Source organism: Gekko japonicus, unplaced genomic scaffold (assembly GCF_001447785.1).
Source record: "Gekko japonicus isolate JY-2015 unplaced genomic scaffold, Gekko_japonicus_V1.1 scaffold3817, whole genome shotgun sequence".
NCBI classification, from domain to species: Eukaryota; Metazoa; Chordata; class Lepidosauria; order Squamata; family Gekkonidae; genus Gekko; species Gekko japonicus.
Window position 1 is genome coordinate 70273 of NW_015173801.1, and position 8784 is coordinate 79056.

Genomic DNA, 8784 nt, shown 5'->3' on the forward strand with positions numbered 1-8784 from the left:
ATATCTGTTGGAGATATTGTAGTTATGTATCTCTAGACTGAATGGTGGGTTGGACTAGATAACTTCCAAAGTCTCTTAAAACACTAATCTCTATGTTGTCCTAAAACTAAATATTTCTCCTAGTTTGTGCCACCACAAATCAAAGCTATTTTAATATCCATGACACTCTGGTAAACTCTCATCATTTTGTTGCTGTAGGCTAGCAGTAGGAGACTGTTTAGGGTCAGAATCTGAGAAGGACTATTTGGACAACCCGAACTATCTCTTCAAGGAATGCTTTTTCCATGCTATAGAGTAAATGGAGCTGACAGTTTAGGACATATAGTTTTAAAAGATGTATTGATTATCTGTTGCTATATAAATTTAGATTTTCATTCTGTATATTATCTCTGTTTTTTCCCCCTTCTTTCTCATATTATGTTTATATTGTATGCTGGTCTCAAGACCGTAATAAACTACTAAACTAAGATAAACTAAGATACATCTGTTGACTTTTTTTGCACTTTATATAGTTTTCAGTTTTTAGAAGTCACTTTGAAGTTTAGGCCATGAAGAGTAGTAGTAGTAGTAGTAGTAGTAGTAGTAGTAGTAGTAGTAGTAGTAGTAGTAGTAGTAGTAGTAGTAGTAGTAGTAGTAGTAGTAGTAGTAGTAGTAGTAGTAGTAGTAGTAGTAGTAGTAGTAGTAGTAGTAGTAGTAGTAGTAGTAGTAGTAGTAGTAGTAGTAGTAGTAGTAGTAGTAGTAGTAGTAGTAGTAGTAGTAGTAGTAGTAGTAGTAGTAGTAGTAGTAGTAGTAGTAGTAGTAGTAGTAGTAGTAGTAGTAGTAGTAGTAGTAGTAGTAGTAGTAGTGGTAGTGGTAGTGGTAGTAGTAGTAGTGGAGGAGGAGGAGGAGGAGGAGATTGAATTTATACCCTGCCCTTCACTCAGAGTGGTTTACAAACTCCTTTCCCTTCCCCTCCCCACAACAGATGCCCTGTGAGGTAGGTGAGGCTGAGAGAGCTCTGAGAGAAACTGCTCTATCAAGAACAGCTCTGACAGAACTATGGCTTGCCCATGGTCACCCAGCAGCTGTAAGTGGAGGAGTGGAGAATCAAACCTGATTCTCCCAGATTAGAGTCTGTGCACTTAACCACTACACCAAACTGGCTCTCTTTATAGTTGGGCTAGAAAGAGCACTGTTTGATTTTGTTGTTGTTGTTCAGTCGCACAGTCGAGTCCAACTCTTCGCGACCCCATGGACCAGATCCCACCAGGCCTTCCTGTCTTCCGCCGTCCTCTGAAGTTTCCTCAATTTCATGTTCGTTGCATCTATGACACTGTCTAACCATCTCATCCTTTGCCGCCCCCGTCTTCTTTGACCTTCAATCTTTCCCAGCATCAGGGTCTTCTCCAGTGAGTGCTCCCTTCTCATTTGGTGGCCAAAGTATTTGAGCTTCAGTTTCATTATCTGGCCTCAGTTACTGACAAGTCTGAACAAAGCTATCAGTTAATAACTTAAGTTATGACAGATTGAGTAAACAAGTGGGCAGTGTAGTTTTGCTGCCTTTACCAGATGGCTGTGTTCCTGATGCTGGCAGATAGGAAGGAACTGTTTTTAAAAGCCATCTATTTATATAGCTGTAAATGTAAGAGGACTTTGAGCATTCAATATAAATATGTACCTACATATAAAAAGAGACTCCAAGTAACTAGCAGTGACATCCTAAGCAGAGGTATACTCTTCTAGATCCATTGATTTAGTGATTGCACTGTAAGAGTACCATACTGGCTTGTTACCAGTGGTATTGGTAGGGTCAGATTAAGGCCAGGTGATGCCCTAATCACAGCTCAACAATGGTGCCCCTCAACTCTTCCACTCCTTAACTGACAAGACATTAAGACTCAATAAGTGCTGAAGGTGAAATAAGAGGTTAAAAATTCAGTTTTCTTCCAGGCTATCCCCCAGGCCACACCCCACAACTATATTAAATATAAACTTTAAAAAAATTATTTAACACTTAATAGCAGTAAGCAATATAAGCAAGTTATAAGTCCCGATCCAGAGACCGCATCAGTTGCCTTTCCCCATCCGTTGTTGCAGGACTCCCCGCCACTGAAGGTAAGTTGTCCCTCCTTATAAGCAACAGAAAAAAATGCAAATTTTCAACTCTTTTAAATGTATTTTAATAGAATTCCTATAAGGGAAAAATGCAAATACAAAATTTTATTGAGAACTATTTTTAATCACCCTTCCAAAGATTAGAAGGCAAAATATGATCTGATGTTACCTCTACTGAAATTACGTGATCTTGAGAGCATCTTTTCAATTTCGAAAATCCTCTTTCTACTGAAATCGATATCAATGGGCAATTTTTTAAAAAAGATATTCTGATGGAGAAATATCTTTATTTGTATGAAACAGAACATCTTTTTCCCATTGTTATCTAACTTTGAAGATATATAGCATTTCGATATACATGGATCAAAAGATGCAAAATAATGCTTACTGTTGCCTACTTATAATTTTATACTTTAAAAAGTTTTCTCTTACTTTTAAAATCACAAAATCTTTGATCTGGTGTAACACATCTGCTTGTATACGTAGCAGAGACAAGGCATCCAGCCTGTCTTGTCACATAGTTGCCCCTGCTCCCCCCCCCTTCTCGGTGCTAGTGGTTCTACTGCCTAGTTTTTCATATGAATAGCCAAAACAGAAGGAATGATTGAAAAAAATATTTCATCTTCACGGTGCCCCCCGTCACTTGGTGCCCTAAAGCACCTCCTTATTTTGCTTAATGCTTAATCCAGGGCTGAATTGGCTGTGCTGGTAGCCAAGGAAATGTTTTAGAAATAAATAAAAATATTTATGGCAGCTGATTTGCAACAGCGCAGGCCAAAACCAAAGAATATGGAAGCCAATGGAGTAAAATAGAAATAATATTATTGTTTTTAAAAGGGTTTAAAATCATAATGACCCTGACCTGGATAGCCCAGGCTAGCTAGATCTCATCAGATCTTGGAAGCTAGGTAGGTCAGCTCTGACTACTATTTGGATGGGAGACCTCCAAGGAATACCAGGGTTGTGATGCGGAGGCAGGCAATGGAAAACCACCCCTGAATGTCCTTGCCTTGAAAACCCTATGCAGTTGCCATATGTTAGCTGTGACTTGAAAGCAAAAAAAGAAAAATCAATATAGTATTTTCCCTCTACTCATATGATTCCCCCCCTCCCGTCCCAGGAACATGGTAGAATGGCTGCTGGATCATTGTCCTTTATTAAGCCAATTGTTTGCCAATAGCCAGGTACAATTAGCTGATCTTTACTGAAGTACAACTGGAAATCTCTTTCAAAAGCGGTACACTTCAGTTTCTAGGAGGGAATGTTGTTCAGGCCTCGGTTCCTGACGGAGTGCACCGAAGCACCGATCCATCAGTCAGGAGCCCAGGGGGCAGGCACTCAAGGAAGCGTTGGTCCGCCCCCTCTTGAAAAAACCAACTTTGGACCCGGCTGAATTGGCCAGCTATCGGTCGGTGTCCAACTTGCCCTATCTGGGCAAGTTGATCGAGAGGGCGGTGGCGACTCAGCTACAGAGCTTTCTAGATGACGCTTCCATCCTCGATCCATTCCAGTCTGGCTTTCACCCGGGGTATGGGACGGAGACTGTGCTGGTTGCCCTGACTGACGACCTCCAACGGCATCTGGATCAAGGCGGTGTGGCAGCGCTGTTGCTGTTAGATCTGTCGGCCGCATTTGATACCGTCAACCACCAGCTGCTGGTCCACCTCCTTGCCGACGTGGGGGTTCAGGGGCTCGCCCTCCAATGGCTTGCCTCTTTTCTCCAAGGTCGGGGACAGAGGGTTGTGCTAGGGGAGCAGCAGTCCCAGAGGCACCTGCTTGAATGTGGAGTGCCTCAAGGGGCAGTACTCTCCCCGATGCTATTTAATATCTATATGCGCCCCCTCGCCCAGATTGTCCAGAGGTATGGGCTTGGGTGTCATCAATATGCGGATGACACCCAGCTCTATCTGATGTTGGGCGGCCAGTCGGACTCCAACCCAGAAGATCTCCAACGGGCTCTACAGGCCGTGGCTGGGTGGCTCCGGCTGAGCCGGCTGAAGTTAAACCCGACGAAGACGGAGGTCCTGTGTTTGGGTCGGGGCGGAATGGGATTGGGACTCCCACTCCCGGCCTTCGATGGGGCGCCGTTGGTGCCAGCTTCTAACTATCAGTAGCCTGCAGTAACATGAAAAACACCACACAAAAGCAAATAAATACTCATAAGTGTCCACTGTTTCCTTACAAAGCAACTAAATTGTTGATGTTAAGTGTTTGGTTGCACTCCTAGTTTTTTTTTTGTAGTAGTTGTTTTTTTTTAAGAATCACATGCAGGGCAGTACTAAGGATGTTCATTCAGAAGTAAGATTCACGTAAATCAATGGAGTTTATAACCTAGTAATTTGCTTTTCGGTGGCGGCCCCTATCTGGTGGAATGAGCTCCCAGAGGAGATAAGGGCTCTGCGGGACCTTTTACAGTTCCGCAGAGCCTGTAAGACGGAGCTCTTCCGCCAGGCTTTTGAATAGGGGCCGCCGCCGCCACTACCACCACCGCATGTATGCGGAAGCAGGACTGTCAGGGTAGGCCTATGAGAAATTGGAACAACACGGCTTAGGCCGCCCCTCTCCCTTCTGATTTCAATCTCAGACCTCTTCCTGTCATGTAATGGAGAAAATGTAATTTTAGTCCTCCATGTATCTTGTAAGTGTAATTTATGCTGTTTTTAATGTATTTGGTTTTATAGCACTTGTGCCTTGTAAGCCGCCCTGAGCCTGCGTGCGGGGAGGGCGGGGTAGAAATGGAATTAAATAAATAATAAATAAATAATAAATAAGCCTCGCCCCCTGCTCCCACCAGCCATCAGTTAGGACACAGTGTGTGTGGGGGGGAACGTTACCTTGCCTCCCTGAGCCCTGGGGTGGTGGCCTTGGACTCATAGGGGCAAATTCCAGCTCTCGCGTGTGATGTCCGAGCGGCAGCAAGTCCAATTCTGGCTCCCCCAGCTCTTGGGAGGGGCTCTTTAAAAAGTTATGGCCGCCGTCGCTGTTCTCGGCGGCAGCTGTGATGCCTGCACGGGGGGGAGGGGCAAGGCAAAACATTCCCTTGCCTTTCTGAGCCCCGGGGTGGTGGCCTTGGACTTGTAGGGGCAAATTCCACCACTCGTGTGTGACGTCCGACGGCAACGCCGCTTGGACATCACACGTGAGAGGTCATTCTGGCTCCCCCAGCTCGCGGGAGGGGCTCTTTAAAAAGTTATGGCCACATTGCTGTTCGCAGCGGCAGCTGCGTCACCCGCGGGGGGAGGGGGGAAGCATTCCCTTGCGTCCCTGAGCCCCGGGGTAGTGGCCTTGGACACGTAGGGGCAAATTCCACCTCTAGCGTGTGATGTCTGAGCGGCAATGCCCCTGCTTCCTCTCATCTTTTCCAGGCTCCGGGCCTGAAAAACGGCCTGCAGAGCCTCCCCCTTTTCAGGCTCCCCCAGCTCTCGGGAGGGTCTCTTTAAAAACTCATGGCCACCGTTGCTGTTCTCGGCAGCAGCTGCGGGGGGGAGGGGAGGGGCGAAACATTCTTTTGCCTCCCTGAGCCCCGGGGTGGTGGCCTTGGACTCGTAGGGGCAAATTCCACCTCTCGCGTGTGATGTCCGAGCGGCAATGCTCCCGCTTCCTCTCGCCCTTTTCAGGCTCCGGGCCTGAAAAATGGCCTGCAGAGCTGCCCCCCCTTTTTTCAGGCTCCGCGCTAGAACGCCGGGCCTGAAAAGGGGCCAGCCGAATGTCAATTTTGGCCCCATTATATCCTATGGGCCATTGAAGTCAATGGCGAAAACATAGGGTATATTCTGGGGGCTGGAGGGGAGGGAGTTTGAGGGAGAGGCTCCAAACTCGCAGGGTAGCTGCTGGAGCCTCCCCAAGATACCAACCAAGTTTGAAGAACATTGGACCAACTCTGACCACTGTGCAGTGCTGCCTCTACTGATCTGTAATGTTCCAGAGGTGTTGTAATGTAATACTCAGTTTCTCAAACGAGTGTATGCCTGTCTGTTGGTCCACTTAGGAGTCTTGATCCTGGTTGTATGGTGGGCTAGCTTTGGCAAATGGTAGGGAAGCTCAGTATTTCTGTATACAGTTGTAGGGGCTTTATTGCAATGTGGTATAGCCTGATATTATGTCCAGTTTCCAGTGTGGGGTATATGTTCTTATTCCAGTGTGGGGTGTGTGTGGGGCAATGGAAGCTGAGTGATAGGGTCTCTCCAAGTGATTGCCAGAAGTGAGATGCGTCCTGGTCTTGTGTCTTACAGATAATCTTACAAATAGTCCTTTGCATTTATATCATGCTTCCAACTTTAAAAGGATCATAATGCTGATTGTGTGAACTTAGGCAGATCATGAGAGGTAGAGCAGGAAAGGTTGCATCAGTGCTTAGTTCTTGTGGCCCTTTCTTTCATGCCCAGGGAAATGCTGATCACCACTTTGTGGCCAGGAAGCAATTTTTCTCCAGGCCAGTTTGGCCCCCTGTGATCCTGGAGGTTTTTTTTAATCATATTCTGCGTGTGGAACAGGGGTCACTGGGGTGTGTGGGGGGTATTGGTGAATTTCCTGCATTGTGCAGGGGGTTGATGACCCTGGAGGTCCTTTCCCACTCTATAAGTTTATGATTCTTTAATTCACCCAGGCTGGCTGTGGGCATGCCAGCACCTCTGTCAGGCAGAAGCGCCTGAGATCCTCCCCCTCCCCTTTTTCTTCGCCCGACTTGGAGGCGAAGGGAAGGGAGAGGGGGGAAAGAATGGATCCCAGGTGCTTCTGCCTGCCAGAGGGGTTGGTGCACACATCTGGTGATGTCAGGGGGTGTGACATATGCTAAAAAGTTATGCTAATGAGCTCCTGCAGCTCTTTTTCTACGAAATGACCCCTGGTTGTACTGTAGTTTAAACTGAGAAACAGAGAGCTGAGATATTTTTGTGTGTGTGTAGCTGGTGTAATTGCTTAAAACTGTGGCATCCTTGGGGGGTGGCTTGTCTCCCTGAGAACCTGATGTAGGGTTACCAGGAATAAGACCTGTTTTTTAGACATCATGGCCAGAGCAGCTCTTTCCATTCAAGAGAATGAGGGAAGCCCAGTTCACAGGAGTCCGATACACATAACGTATCATGAAACTGAGGCTGTCATGCAGAGCAGAATGTGCAAAAGTTCCCAATGTACACTCCCATTAGCAATGGAAATTGCTTCAGAAAATTACCTGAACTGAACTTAAATACGGGACCAGCCTGTCTATCCTAATTTCAAGTTGAGCCTCACTTTAAAAATCAGCACTCTGTGGCTTACAGCTGGGTGGCTGATGTTGCTGGGTGGTTTCCAGCTTCCAGCTTCCTTCTCTGTCTTCACATCTGGGGTATATAAAGGAGTGAGCAACCTTGGACAGAAATGTGATGAAATCATGTGGATTCTGGATCATCATTCAAAGATCCACTCATATTTTTTCCTCTGGGTGGCCTAAATAACCTCTTGTTCAGGCAGTCCTAAGGAAGTGTATCAATGAGCTATCTCTTTTGGGGTCTCCGATGGACTTTAACCACTGTCTAGGTCAGGGGCGGCCAAACTTGCTTAACATAAGAGCCGCATAAAATAAACATCAGATGTTTGAGGGCCGCAAGACATGAACAAATATTACATACATGTTTTTATTGAAAAATATGCAAATTTGCTTTTTATTAACATTAACTGAGACTACCAAAAATAAAAACAAAAGGGGTAAAAACAGATATTGATAATGATATTTATTTGTCCAATGATATTTGTTTGTGAATTATATTTATTTGTCTAAGAGAGAAAGACAGAGAGAGAGAGGTGGAAAGAAAAATGGAGAGACAAAGAAAGCAAATAGATGGGGGAGGGAGGGGAAAAGAGAGAGAGAAGTGGAAAGAAAGCAAATAAATGGAAATGGAGGGAGGGAGTGGTGGGATGAAATCAACTTTAAATGTGTTCTCCAACCCCCCCATGCCCCCCTGCCAGCTGACTTGGCTTGGAGAAGGGATTTAAAGAGGCAAATGCCTTCTCTTAGACAGTGGGCAGGGCCGTGGGGCGAGGGTTTGGAGAATGCCTTTAACTTTAAATGTATTCTCCAAGCCCCCTGACCCCACTGTTGCACCAGCTTGGCTTGGAGAAGGGATTTTAAGAGACAAATGCCTTTTCCGAGGCAAGCCAACCGGCTGGTGTAGCAGTGTGGCAGGGCTTGGAGAACATATTTAACTTTAGTTTGGGGAGGGAGGAGAGAGAGAGAGAGATGGAAAGAAAGCAGAAAGAAAGCAATAGATGGGCGAGGGAGGGAGAGGTGGAAAGTAAGTAACTTTAACTTTAAATGTGTCCTCCAAGCCCCGTCCCTGCCCCCACACCAGTTGGCTTGGTGAAGGGATTTAAAGAAACAAATGCCTTCTCCAAGCCGGCAAGTTGCTTTCTTTCTCTGCTCCCCCCCCACATCAAGCCTACCCAGGGAGGGGGACACTGGCTGGAGAAGGGAGGACCGATCAGGGAGGCATGCCTCCCCTTCACTTCCCCAGCCACCCTGTCAGGAGCTGCACAACATTTGTGAAAGAGCTGCATGTGGGTCCCAGGCCACAGTTTGGCCACCCCTGGTCTAGGTTATCTGGACATAACACAAAGAACTGAGGCAACTTGCTCTTAAGAGCTTAACAACTAACTTTGATAGTACCTGATAAACTACCTTTCCTATGTAACAAAATATTTCCACAGTTGTTGGAA